The sequence below is a fragment of the Chiloscyllium plagiosum genome, unplaced genomic scaffold (assembly GCF_037043375.1).
Source record: "Chiloscyllium plagiosum isolate Xiang-an unplaced genomic scaffold, Cpla_swu_hap1 HiC_scaffold_35, whole genome shotgun sequence".
In the NCBI taxonomy this organism is placed as follows: domain Eukaryota; kingdom Metazoa; phylum Chordata; class Chondrichthyes; order Orectolobiformes; family Hemiscylliidae; genus Chiloscyllium; species Chiloscyllium plagiosum.
The window spans coordinates 49,212,470-49,226,508 of record NW_028270173.1 but is presented as its reverse complement, the minus strand read 5'-3'; the positions used below and the strand labels follow the sequence as shown (position 1 = coordinate 49,226,508).

The following is a 14,039-nucleotide window of genomic DNA, read 5'->3' as shown; positions in this document are numbered from 1 at the left end:
TGGTTAGATGCATTAGTCAGGGTTAAATGCAGAGTAATAGGGTGGGGGAATGGGTCTGGGTGGGTTACTCTTCAGAGGGTCAGTGTGGACTTGTTGGGCTGAATGGCCTGTTTCCGTCCTGTGAGGATTCTACTCTATGAATAGTGCCCAGAGCGTGGGGCCCGGACTGGTGGCTGGTTACTTGCTGTTTTGAGTCAGAGCATGGAGATGAGCAGGTTTGTACTTTACCTCTGTTACACAGGCTCATGTATATCACACTGAGAGGCCACATGATAGAGAATTCATGGTGCCTTTTTGAACACCTCTGTATCCCTGGGTCTGTCGCTTAAACAGATCTCTGCTCGCAACTCACAGTTTCCCCGGGAATGGGGCAGACCAAGATTAATCTTTGTGCATTTAGGGAAGAGATAGAATCCCCACAGTGTGGGAACAGGCCATTTGGCCCAACAGGTCCACACCAACCCTCCAAAGACCATCCTATCCACACCCATCCTCAACCCTAACCCTGCCCTCCTCGTGGCTAATGCACCATCCTGCACATCCCTGGATACTGTGGACTATTTAATACAGGCCAATCCACCCTGACCCACAGCCCTGAACATTCTGGGCAATTTACTGTGCCAATCCATCGAACCTGCACATCCCTGGACACCATGGGTAATCCACCTAAGCTGCACATCTTTGGACTGTGGGAGGAAACTGGAGCACCTGGAGGAAACCCACTCAGACACGGGGAGAATGTGCACACTCCACACAGACAGTTGCCCGAGGGTGGGATTGAACCCGGGTCCCTGCCGTTGTGAGGCAGCTGTGCTAACCACTGAGCCACCGTGCTGTCCCTAGATCTCCACTGTCTTTCTCTCCCTTCCATGTCACCTTCTCCTGCTATTGCTGAAGGCATCTCACTTACATAACAATGTAGGAACACAAGAAGTGGGAATGGGACTGACCAATTGAACCCCTTGATTGAATATGACCAAGGCTGAACTTATCTTGACTTCAACTCCACGTTGCTGCCCACTCTCCATATCCCTTCAACCCATCACTAATTAAACACCTGTCTATCTCCTGCTCAACTTTAATCAATGTCCTGGCATCCACCACATCCGTCCACATTCAACAGAGATTTGCCTGCACTTCCACACACTACTGTATCCGTTGCTCCCGATGCGGTCTCCTCTCATTGGGGAGACAGAATGCCAATTTGTGGAACGTTTCATGGAATATCTCTGGGATACCTGCACCAAACAACCCCACCACCCTGTGGTCGACCACTTCAACTCCCCCTCCCACTCCCGCAAGGATTTGCAAGTCCTGGGTCTCCTCCACCACCAAATTCTGGCCACCCGCCGCCTGGAGGCAGAATGCCTCATCTTCTGCCTTGGGACCCTCCAACCACACGGAATCAATGTTGATTTCACCAGTTTCCTTAATTCCCCGCCAATTCCAGATCCAACTTTCCAACTCGACACCTCCCTCTTGAACTATCGTACTTGTCCATCTTCCTTCCCACCTATCCGTTCCACCCTCCACTCTGTCACCGTCACCCTCCCCTTCATCGACCTATTGCATTCCCAGCTGCCTTCCCCCCCACCCTCACCCACTCTCCCATTTATCTCTCAGCCCCCTTGGGCACCCCCTCTCATTGCTGTTGAAGATCTTATGCTCGAAACGTTGACTCTCTTGCTCCTCGGATGCTGCCTGACCAGCTGTACTTTTCCAGCACCACACTCTCGACTCTGATCTCCAGCATCTGCAGTCCTCACTTTCTCCTGCTGCCAGATCTGCTGAGTTTCTCCACCCAGACCCTGATGTTTGCAGCAGATTTCCAGCACACACTGTATTTGACATTACTTTTCCCAGGTCTCAGACCTCAGTGGTATTTCGAAACAGGGGCTCGGAAAAATTGCTTGAGTGAAGGAAAATGCAGAAGTGGCATTCATGGGGAGGTAATAAATGGCAGAGAGAAAATCGTACGTGTGGAGAGAATTGCAAGTAAGTGTAGGAATTATGTAGGATAGGGACAATCACGTGGCAGTTACTGCGGTATGGAACAATGTGAAAGGGGGGAAGTGATGATTGGAAGGGGTATCTGTGGGGTGAGAGAACGAAAGCTCAATAAACATACCATACAGAATCGTCTTCTCTGTGGATAGTAAACCAGGGGAGGGGTGGGGAGGGGGTGGGTGGGATAGAGAGAAAGAAAGAGAGAGACAGGATCCACCAGTTTTGGCATCATCCGCAAACTTACTAACCATATCTCCTGTATTCACATCCTCATCATTGATATAAATGATGAAAAGCCATGACCTAAATGAGCGGTGGGGCAGCATCTACAGGCTGAATGGTCTACTCTTGTTGCTATCTTGTGAGGGGACATTGTAACTGTGCAGGCAGCTGGGGTGAATATCTTCCTTAATGCTGGAAAACAGTCAGCTCCAGTCACAGTCAGCGCCACAGACCGCAGCAGATGGACCACTGCCTCCCTCTGCTGGAGTAGCCCCTGCACTGCACATTAGGGCCAGTTGAAGGTCCAGCTCAAAAACAAGTGAAAAGCCCTTCCTCATGAAGAATTTATGCCTGAAACGTCGACTCTCCTGCCCCTCGGATGCTGCCTGACTGGCTGTACTTTTCCAGCACCACACTCTTCATCTCTGACTCTCCAGCATCTGCAGTCCTCACATTCTCCTACGTTATTATCAGTACACCTCACAAACCTGATTCTGTTGTGATTACCACCTCTCATCCCCAGGGAACACAGGGACAGCAGACCATTTAGCCCGCCATTTAATGTAGCCATGGCTGATTGAACAGTTACCATTTACTTGCACTATCGCCATAGTCCCTTTTACCAACGATACCTAAAACTCTAAACTTTAAAGACAGCTAATTCCTGATTTCTTAGGATTCAAATTCCAGCATCTGTCGCAATTGGATTCGAACCTGCGCCTCAGAACATCTCCTGAGCTGTGGTTTGTACCAATATCCCATCGCCTCCCCAACAAGCCACGCTCTTTTTCCCTTTTATGTCACGAATGGGTCAAACTTTCTGTCAAAATGATGGATGGTGACTGCTTCAAACGTTCCATTCTGTGGGGAATTCCCTACCTGCAACACGACATGGGTACAAATCCTCCAAAGTTCCACGCTCATTCCCATGCAACAATTGTAAGTGTTTCCTCTGGAGTTATCCGAAAAACAGGAATGGTTTCTGCATGCCCACTTCTTCAAATTCCTTCCCAAAGTTAAAGATGCCCATTTGTTGTCCCCAACACTCCACAGTATAAAGTCTGAGATTGACATCATTTCCTGGCTGGCAGCTCCTTAACCTGAATCAATGATATGGAAACATGGGTGGTACGGTGGCTCAGTGGTTAGCACTGCAGCCTCACGGCACCAGGATCCAATTTCGGTTCCACCCTCGGGCAACTGTCTGTGTGGAGCTTGCACATTCTTCCCGTGTCCAATAGTGTGCAGGTTAGGGTGGATTGGCCATGGGAAATGCAGGGTTATAGGGTAGGGGGTGGGTCTGGTTGGGATGCTCCCTGGAGGGTCAGTATGGACTCGATGGGCCTAATGACCTGCTTCCACACAGTAGGGACTCTATGGTTTCTGTGCAATATTTCCCACATTTTCTCCAAAGATGTCTATTTAATATGAAGATTGGGGATCCTCACTGGCAAAACACGCAATGCTGACACGAGAAACAGCACAAGTGGATTGGATCTGGAATACATTGCCGCAGAGCACACAGGGGGCTCGATCAGTTGTGGCTTTCTGAGGAGAATTGATTAACTATCTGATGTAGAAATAGGGCAATCCTGTCTTACAGAGAGCTCTTCCTGGGGTGTAAGCACTCTCTTGATTCTCTTATTCCCCAAGTGTCATCGATGCACATTGGCACATTTTGACCTGGCTACAGAATTGGCTATTTGCCAAGAAACACTGAGTGGAGATAAGGGCTTCTTTTTCAGGTCGGTGACCTGTAACCAATGGGGTTGTCCAGAGGTCAGTGCTGGGACCACAAGTGTTTCTATTAACCACTTGGAGGAAGAAAGGGGATGTACCATCACCAAACTTACAGACAGCATAAAAATGGGTAGAAAGGCAGACAGTTTATGGAGGGAACTGAAAGAACTTTGGATGCTGTAAATCATAAACAAAACACCAATTGCTGGTTTCATCCCACCATCAGACTGACCATGGACTACTCCTTAGTAGCTGTCTCATTCTTCGACACATGCATCTCCATCAAGGATGTGGACCTCAGTATTCCACTCTCCCCAAACCCACAGATAATCTCGTAATGCTACAATTCTCCAGCTTCCACCCACAACATATTAAAACAGCCATCCCCTATGGACAAGCCCTACACATTCACAGGATCTGTTCAGATGAGGAGGAACATAACGGACACCTGAAGGTGCTCAAGGATGTTCGTAAAAGAACAGGGTACGATGATCAACTCAGCGACTGCCAGTTCCGATGTGCCACAGCGAGTACCTGTAATGACCCCCTCAGGAGACAGGTACGAGCTGCAACCAACAGTATCCGTTGTTGTTCAGTACTTCCTGGGAGCTGAAAAATGACACCGTGTTCTTCACAGCTTGCAACATGTTATCGATGAGGATGAGCATCTCGCCAAGACCTTCCCTATGCCTCCAGTTCTCACCTTTAAACAACCACCAGACCTTAAACAGACTGCCCAGCCTTCAGGATAACATCGACCACAACACTGTACATCCCTATCATGGGAACCCTGCAGGACATGTCAGAGTGTGGACACGGATACCACCATTACACGTGGGGACACCACCACCATGTACTGGCTGTATCCCAATCTTTGTCTCGGCCAGCGCTGTCTACCTCATACGCTGCAGGCAAGGATGCCCCGAGGTATGGTTCATTGGTGAGACCAAGCAGACGCTACAACAACAGATGACACCGCACAGTAATCACCAGGCAGGGGTGTTCCCTCCCAGTTGGGGAACACTTCAGCAGTCAGGGAAATTTGGCCTCAGATCATTGGGTGACCATCCTCCAATGGGACTTTGGGATATACAACAACTCAGAATGGCCGAGCAGAGGCTGATAACCAAGTTCGGTATCCATGGGGATGGCCTCAACTGGGACCTTGGGTTCATGTCACACTAAGGTGACCCCACTGCACTACACACTCTCCCTCACACACCAAGCACACATACACACACACTTTTACATATTCACACAGTCATGCAGACCCTCTCTCATACACACTCTCTCTCTCATACACACAAACATACACCTCCCACACTCACACATTTTCACCAAGCTTTCACACATGCAAACACACTCTCTCACTTTCACTAACACTCACCTACTCACATGCACATACCAACTCTCTCTCTCTCTCTCAAACACATGCACACACATATTAGTCGATAGGGTGAAGTTATATGTGTAGTATTATATTTGCAGATACATTCTATTTTGCTCAATGCACAATCTGCAGGCAGTCAATACATGCATGTTTTGTAAATTCCATGTTGGAAATAGAATCATAGCCCTTCTTCAGGAAAGGTTGGGACATAGACAGACTTTAACCTCACACCTTTAATGCATTGTCTGAGCTGAATTATCACCATTTGTTATGAAACCTTAAGTTATCTTGAAAAGGTGACGTGAAAGATATTCTGCGATTTACATATGAATGAATTGAAATATTCTAATGATGAAAGACTTAACAACAATCTAGGTTTGTTCAATATATTATTTTAGTTGCATGACACTGTATGCCCTCTCTCTCTCTCCTGCCTTGTTTGTACGCAAACACTAAGTGTCACTTCATACTGAGGTTCTACCTGTCCCCGGTGTTGCGAAGGATGGGCCTGGCCTCGCTGCCGAGGAACGCTCCGAGTAGTTGGACCGTTCCGTATCAACTGTCCTTCGTGGAGAAGTTTATGAAGAAAAACACCTTTGACCACAAGTCCATCAGGAAGTGGTCAGCACGTAGTGTCCTTGAGACCCTTCGGGAAAAGGAGAGGGCGGATCCTATCGAACGGTTCCCTGAGCAGAATGTCAAAGCCATTTGGCAGAATGCCTCATCGCCAGAACTTTTCAACAAGCACCAAGACATGGCTTGGCTGGTGGTGAGAAGGGCTTTGCCTGTGAGATCCTTTATGCACGCCCGGACTCTCTGCCGCACCGCACGCTGCCCTCGAAGCGGCTGCAGGGGGGACGAGACTGTCACACACCTCCTTCTGGAATGTGCCGACGCAGAAGAAGTCTGGAGAGGAATGCAGTGGTGTTTGTTGAGGTTTGTCCCGAGCAGCGCCGTGACGTGGGACTCCGTGCTCTACGGCCTGTTCCCCCGGTACGCACACCGAGACGAACATCAACTGTGCCTGGAGGATCATCAACTCGGTGAAGGACGCTCTCTGGGTGGTCCGAAACCTGCTGATCTTCCAGCTGAAGGAGTGGACCCCGACTGAGTGTTGCAGACTGGCACATTCCAAGGTCCAGGACTACGTGTTGAGGGACGCGCTGAAGCTTGGGGCAGCTGCCGCCAAGGCGCGGTGGGGAAAGAACACTGTGTAACATCTGCCTGCCTAAAGAAGAACAGGGGGCCCGCGCAGTCATTTGGGCTCTGTTGGCGCCTCAGCTCAATGTAATCGCATCAACCTGTAAATAAGAATAATTAGATTACTTACAATTAGATTACTTACTCGGGCAGTCTTTGGTGGGCGGCACGGTGGCACAGTGGTTAGCACTGCTGCCTCGCAGCGCCAGAGACCCGGGTTCAATTCCCGACTCAGGCGACTGACTGTGTGGAGTTTGCACGTTCTCCCCGTGTCTGCGTGGGTTTCCTCCGGGTGCTCCGGTTTCCTCCCACAGTCCAAAGATGTGCAGGTTAGGTGAATTGGGTGGGTTTCGCTTCGGCGGGTCGGTGTGGACTTGTTGGGCTGAAGGGCCTGTTTCCACACTGTAATCTAATCTAAAAAAAAAAGAATGATTACACTGTCTCGATACGCAAAGAAATGGAATGTGTACATGTGTGTGACATGTCCAGTTGTATAGATCAAACTATTTATGAATAAAGTATATTTTTGAAATAAAAAAGGGTGGCGTTCCCAGGACGAGGCTATCCCATTGCACTTCGGGTGTGCTAACGCCTGCGATGTCCCCAAATGCAGGATACTCGACTGCAAAATTTGTGGTAGTGGGGGACTGCGTTCGCGCTCTCCCCTGATTTACAAACCAATGGCAGAATCTGAATTGCAGTTTTTCTGGAGGCAGTGCTGTTATGCTGCGACTTGTCTTGTCACTGCTACGTTAACACCCATGTTTGCTCGGGCAGTCTTTGGTATACCTTTCTTCCCTCTCCAAGCAAGAGCCGTCCTAACTTTAAAACCGTTAAGCCCACCAAACCTCTGCTGCATATGCGACCATTTCCCTCTATTTCCTCACTATATCTCTCAACATGCTGCTTAACCACCTTCCCTCTTAACTGCTCTCAGTCACTATCTGCTCCATGTCTTACTACCGTTTGCTTCTTCGCCAACCTATCAAGCAAGGGCACCAACACCCTGAGCTACAAAGTGCAAAGTCCAGCCCACCTCATGCCTGGGGGGAGCAATGCCTCATCTTCCGCCTTCGGACCCTCCAACCACACAGCATCAATGTTGACTTCACCCGTTTCCTCATCTTCTAACCCCCACCTCATCTCAGACCCGATCCTCCACTTGACTTGTCCCAACTGTCCATTTCCTTCCACCTATCCACTCCACACTGACCTATCCCCATCAATGCTCCCCAACCCCCACCCACTTGCATGTGCCTATCACCTTCACAGTAAGTTTCCCCCACCTCCACAACCACCTCCAGTCCAATTACTGCTTTCACTCCGCTCCAAGTCTCCAGTCTGCTCCAATTCAGCTCTCAGTCTTTCTGTACTGATCCAGGCCTCAGTCATCCTGTACTGATCCAGGCCTCGAATCCTGCCCCAACTAGCTCTCAGCCATTCTGTACTGATACAGGCCTCTAATCCACTCCAGTCCAACTCTCAGCCATTCTGTACTAATACAGGCCTCTAATCCGCCCCCATCCAGCTCTCAGCCATTCTGTAGTGACACAGGCCTCTAATCCACTCCAATCCAACTCTCAGCCATTCTGTACTGATCCAGGCCTAAATCCGCCTCCATCCAGCTCTCAGCCATTCTGAACTGATACAGGCCTCTAATCCGCTCCCCCGCCATCCAGCTCTCAGCCATTCTGAACTGATACAGGCCTCTAATCCGCCCCCGCCCCCCATCCAGCTCTCAGCTATTCTGTACTGATCCAGGCCTCGAATCCGCCCCCATCCAGCTCTCAGCCATTCTGAACTGATACAGTCCTTCTAGATTAGTTTAGATTACTTACAGTGTGGAAACAGGCCCTTCGGCCCAACAAGTCCACACCGACCCACCGAACGCACCCACCCAGACCCATTCCTCTACACCTAACACCACGGGCAATTTACCGTGGCCAATTCACCTAACCTGCACATTTTTTGCACTGTGGGAGGAAACCGGATCACTGGAAGAAACCCACGGGGAGAATGTGCAAACTCCACACAGTCAGTCACCTGAGTCGGGAATTGAACCCAGGTCTCTGGCGCTGTGAGGCAGCAGTGCTAACCACTGTGCCACCATGCCGCCCCGTCCTCTAATCCGCACCCCCCCCCCCCGCATCCAGCTCTCAGCTATTCTGTACTGATACAGGCCTTGAATCCGCCCCCATCCAGCTCTCAGCCATTCTGTAGTGATCCAGGCCTCAAATCCGCACCAATCCAGCTCTCAACCATTCTGTCCTGATACAGGTCTCTAATCCACTTCAATCCAGCTCTCAGTCATCCTGTACTAATTCAGGCCTCGAATCCGCTCCAATCCAGCTCTCAGCCATTCGAGACTGTTGCAGCTCTCCATCGGCTCCTCTTCAGCTCTCAGCTGCTCCGCACTGATCCAAGCCTCTGGCTCACTCTGTTCTGCCTCACATCTGCTCCACACTGATCCAGGCCTCCAGCCCACCCTGTTGTGCCTCTCAGACTCTCCACACCACACTAGGCCTCCAGCCCACTCTGATCTGCCTCTCAGCCTCACCACACCACACTAGGCCTCCAGTGTGCTGGGTCACAGCAGCCCCGCACTGATCCAGGTCTCCAGCCCACTTTGTTCTGCCGCACAGCTGCTCCGCAGTAAACCAGATATCCTAATTTAATCTTGTCCCATTTGCCAGCACTTGGCCCTTATCCCTCTGAACCCTTCCTATTCAGATGCCTTTGGCATGTTGTACTTGTACCAACCTCCATCACTTCCTCTGGCAGCTCATTGCGTCCACGCAGCACCCTCTGTGTGAAATAGTTGCCCCCTAGATCCCTTTGAAATCTTTCTCTTCTCACCCTAAACTATGCCCTCTAAATTTGGAATCCTTTACCCCAGGGAAAGCAGCAGGTAAATCAGACACGGAAGAAAAGGACGATTACATTTTAATCACAGGCCAGTTTATTTTACACAGAGGGTGGTGAGTGCTCGGAATGTGCAGCCAGACGAGGTGGTGGTGGTCTCAGTTTCGTGTCTCATCCAACATCATGTTAAGAAATATGTTTCCCTGGCACCCTTAATCTTGTATGTGATTTCAACCTGAAGTCACTAATCTGATTGAAGAGAGATTTGCAAAGCTGCAGCTAAACATTGTAGAAAGTCGAGGTAAATTGGTTTTAAAAAATGCTTTTAGTTTCACAATCAAAGATTGTAAGTTGCTTTTATTCGCGTTGACATCAAATTCGGACGAGTGTTTGAAAACAAAGTTGGAACTTTCCCTCCTGTTTTTCCGCGAATCAGGAGGCAGCCTGAAGGAAACAGGGGCGGGGCGCGTCCTTTTAAGGGATAGATGCAGATAAGCAGCGCAGGCGCAGCCGTGGGTGGTATTTGAGTAAAACGGGAGTCCTGGAGACATTCGGTGATCCATTTGAAGAATGAAGCTGATCGACAGGCAGGGCAGGTTGAGGAAGTGAATGTTCGATGTTGCAAAAGTGAGTGAGTGTGAGAGTGAGAGGGAGCGGCTGTTGTGGGGTGTGAGTGAGTGTGAGTGCTGAGCATACTTACCTGGCAGGGGAGATGACATGATCATTGCGGTGGCGCTCCCAGGACGAGGCTGTCCCATTGCACTTCGGGTGTGCTGACGCCTGCGATGTCCCCAAATGCGGGATCCTCGACTGCCAAATTTGTGGTAGTGGGGGACTGCGTTCGCGCTCTCCCCTGATTTACAAACCAATGACAGAATCTGAATTGCGGTTTTTCTGGAGGCAGTGCTGTTATGCTGTGACTTGTCTTGTCACTGCTCCGTTAACACCCAAGTTTGCTCGGGCAGTCTTTGATATACCTTTCTTCCCTCTCCAAGCAAGAGCCGTCCTAACTTTAAAACCGTTAAGCCCACCAAACCTCTGCTGCATATGTGACCATTTCCCTCTATTTCCTCACTGTATCTCTCAACATGCTGCTTAACCACCTTCCCTCTTAACTGCTCTCAGTCACCATCTGCTCCATGTCTTACCACCGTTTGCTTCTTCGCCAACCTACCAAGCAAGGGCACCAACACCCTGAGCTACAAAGTGCAAAATCCAGCCCATCTCACGCCTGGGGGGAGCAATGCCTCATCTTCCGCCTTCGGACCCTCCAACCACACAGCATCAATGTTGACTTCACCCGTTTCCTCATCTTCCCACCCCCTCCTCATCTCAGACCTGACCCTCCACTTGACTTGTCCCACCTGTCCCAAAACAGCTGTTATTTTATCTCAAAGATTACGTACAAGGTTCCAGAAACTTCCTCACGTGCTTCCTTTAGCGTTCTGGGATATTTCCCCATCAGATCCGGGGGACCTGTCCACCTTAATGCCTTTTAAAGGCCCCCAACCCCACCTGTTGTTTAATGTTGAGATGCCCGGAGTACCAACATACCTGTCCCTAAACTCCCCATCCACCATGCCCTTCTGCTTTGTGAATACTGGTGCAAAGTATTCGCCACCAACATCACCCACTTCCACCAACCCCACACATAGATTTAGGTTCTGTTGTGTCACGTGTACTCAAGTACAGGAGTACGGTGGAAAGTATATAATGTCGCCACACACGGGGTCACCTTCCAAATAAACTTTAGTACTAACTATTAAAAGTTTAAACGAAAAACACCACCCAACACCAGGTTATAGTCCAACAGGGTTTATTTGGAAATACAAGCTTTCGGAGCACTGCTTCTTCAGGTGGTTGTAGAGATACAAGACACAGAACTTGTACCAAATACACCGGCGTCTCCAAATCATCACCGAACATAGTTCGTGGCTGGGGATCAGCCCTTGATCGCGGATTGAGGATCAACCCTTGATCGCGGATTGAGGATCAGCCCTTGATCGCGGATTGAGGGTCAGCCCTTGATCGCGGATTGAGGGTCAGCCCTTGATCGCGGATTGAGGATCAGCCCTTGATCGCGGATTGAGGATCAGCCCTTGATCGCGGATTGAGGATCAGCCCTTGATCGCGGATTGAGGATCAGCCCTTGATTGTAGAGTTGAGTCTTTCACACCCAGAGCCAGCTACCAGGCAGGGATCAGCAAACAATCTGGCGCCTTCGGTGACCTGTGGGGAAAGGAAACAAAATGGTTAAGGTTTCAACTTGCATCTGAACAGCATTATCACGGACGCACTGCTCGAGTAACTAACGTAACTAACTCAGTCAGAACAGAAAAGTGTAGTTCAGTTGGAAACTCCCGACTCGAAACCGGTTACTTTCTGAGCTAACCTTTCAAAAAAAGGGGGAAGTAAGATGGAAGAGAATAGCAGAAGATAGGGTAGAAGTAGCAAGGTAGAGATTGACAGCCGAAAGAGGGAAGGAATGAGGGTGGTCCAAGTGAAGAGAGCGCTTAGCTTGGGTAAAGCCTTTGCTTGATGCAGCCGTCCGAGTGGTTGGTGTCCTCGAAGAGTCCCAGCAGGCAAAGTCTGGCTGGCCTCTTGCAGGACCATGGGGGCCGAGCTCTGGAAGCGCAGGTGGGTCTTGAAGCCCTGGGCGATGTCCCGTAGCGGGCGCTGGAAGGGCAGCTTGCGGATCAGCAGCTCGGTGGGGTTCTGGTAGCGGCGGATCTCTGGCAGTCCCACGGTCCTTTCCCCTCCCAGTGAACTTCCGCGCCGTCTGCTTCGTCCTCGCCCATTCCCACTCTCTCCCATCCCCACTCTCTCCCATCCCCATCCTCTCCCCACCCCATCCCCATCCTCTCCCCCTCATCCCCATCCTCTCCCCCTCATCCTCACCCACTCTCTCCCCGCCCACTCTCTTACCCCCCTCCCCCCATACTCACTCACTCACTCACTCACTCACTCACTCACTCACACACACTCACTCACTCTCTCTCACACTCACTCACCCATCCACCCCGCCCCTCCTTTTATACAGTCCTGAGCCACTGGCGGCTGGCGCACGGCGTTTTCTGATTGGTCCAGTAAAGCTCGCGTCTGATTGGCGCATAAAGCACCCCCGCTGATCTCACTGATTGGTTGATATTGCGCTTTGTGATTGGACAGTTTGACAATCCGGGAACAATCACCCCCATATTTGGGAAACACAAAGTTTGAGCTTTAACCTCTGTGTTGCTGGACAGAATTGCATCAGGCTGCCTTATTAGGTTATGATGCTCGTGTTCAGCACAGGGTGCTGTTGTTTTGAGCGCAAAACTTTTTTTTTCTATTTTGTATGCTTTGTTCACACAAATCTTTGTTACATTCACAGCTGATGGTGCCATTCACATTCAGAGAACAGATTCCGTCGTTGATTTCACTGGATTAAATGCCCATCCTCTTGGCTTCAGCTTGGGTCACTCAGCACATCGTCCTGGACCTTGGAATGTGCCAGTCTGCAACACTCAGTCAGGGGCTGGGAGATTTGTCATAACCAAAGCAATCATTTTGTCACATACTAAAAGCCTGGAAACCATTTTGAATCTTATGTTAGTGTCTGTCTGTCATTCGTTCCCTGGCTCAGTGAGGTGGTTGAACTTGCAGCTGCACAAATACCTAACAGTGAAGTATTTCCCAGCTCTTCCTTTACAAGAACCTCTTGTATACAGACACTTGCTTATCAGCTACTAACCAACACTGTCCAGACACTATGTGACTGAGGCTAGTGACTGGGAAAAGTGCCTGAACTCGCCTTATCCCGCAATTAACAGTTGATGCTGCTAGATTAGCAGAGCGCATGATGTGGAGGAGGAGGTCTTGGGCTGGGATGAACAAAGTTAAAAATCACACAAGCCCAGGTTCTGGTCCAAGAGGTTTATTTGGATCACTAGCTTTCAGAGTGCTGCTCCATTATCAGGTTGCTGTGGAGAATAGGACCAAGACACATCACTTATCGTGAAGGATTACAGTGTGATGCAACTGAAATGATATATTGAACAAACCTGGATTGTTGTTAAGTCTTTCATCATTTAGAATATTTTGATTCATTAATACGTAAATCCCAGAACTTCTTTTAAGTCACCTTTTCAAGGTAACTTTAGGTTTCATAACAAATGGTGATAATTCAGCTCAGACAATGCATTAAAGGGGTGAGGTTAGAGTCTGTCTGTATCCCAACCTTTCCTGAAGAAGGGATTATGCCCGAAATGTCGATTCTCCTGCTCCTCGGATGCTGCCTGACTTGCTGTGCTTTTCCAGCACCACACTCTCGACTCTGATCTCCAGCATCTGCGGTCCTCACTTTCTCGCATATATCCCAATTTTGAGTCAGACTGGTTCTATTTCCAAAGTGGAATTTACAAAATGTTACATATATTGACTGCCTGCAGATTATGCATTTTGTGAGCAAAATAGAATGTATCTGCAAATATAATTCTGCCAATAAAAATTCACCACATCGACTAATATGTGTGTGCACGTCTTTCAGAGAGAGAGAGAGAGCGAGGGTATGTGCGTGTGAGTGGGTGAGTGTGAGTGAAACTGAGAGAGTGTGTGTTTGCATGTGTGAAAGCTTGGT

The 14,039-nt window shown here is 49.5% G+C and overlaps 1 long non-coding RNA gene, 1 other non-coding gene and 1 pseudogene across 2 annotated transcripts; 2 read left to right on the top strand and 1 right to left on the bottom strand.

Moving 5' to 3' along the window:
• The first annotated feature begins 7,090 nt into the window (after window positions 1-7,090).
• On the top strand, window positions 7,091-7,227 carry LOC122541669 (U1 spliceosomal RNA; annotated as a pseudogene).
• A 2,886-nt stretch (window positions 7,228-10,113) lies between these two features.
• LOC148140810 (U1 spliceosomal RNA) lies at window positions 10,114-10,277 on the top strand. The gene has a single exon (XR_015753212.1). It is a non-coding gene; the product is annotated as a U1 spliceosomal RNA (small nuclear RNA).
• Window positions 10,278-11,220: 943 nt separating this feature from the next.
• LOC148140809 (uncharacterized) lies at window positions 11,221-12,210 on the bottom strand. The gene is made up of 2 exons (XR_015752963.1): window positions 11,940-12,210; window positions 11,221-11,650 (listed from the first exon to the last, which is right to left on the bottom strand). It is a non-coding gene; the product is annotated as an uncharacterized LOC148140809 (long non-coding RNA).
• Between the last annotated feature and the right edge of the window lie 1,829 nt (window positions 12,211-14,039).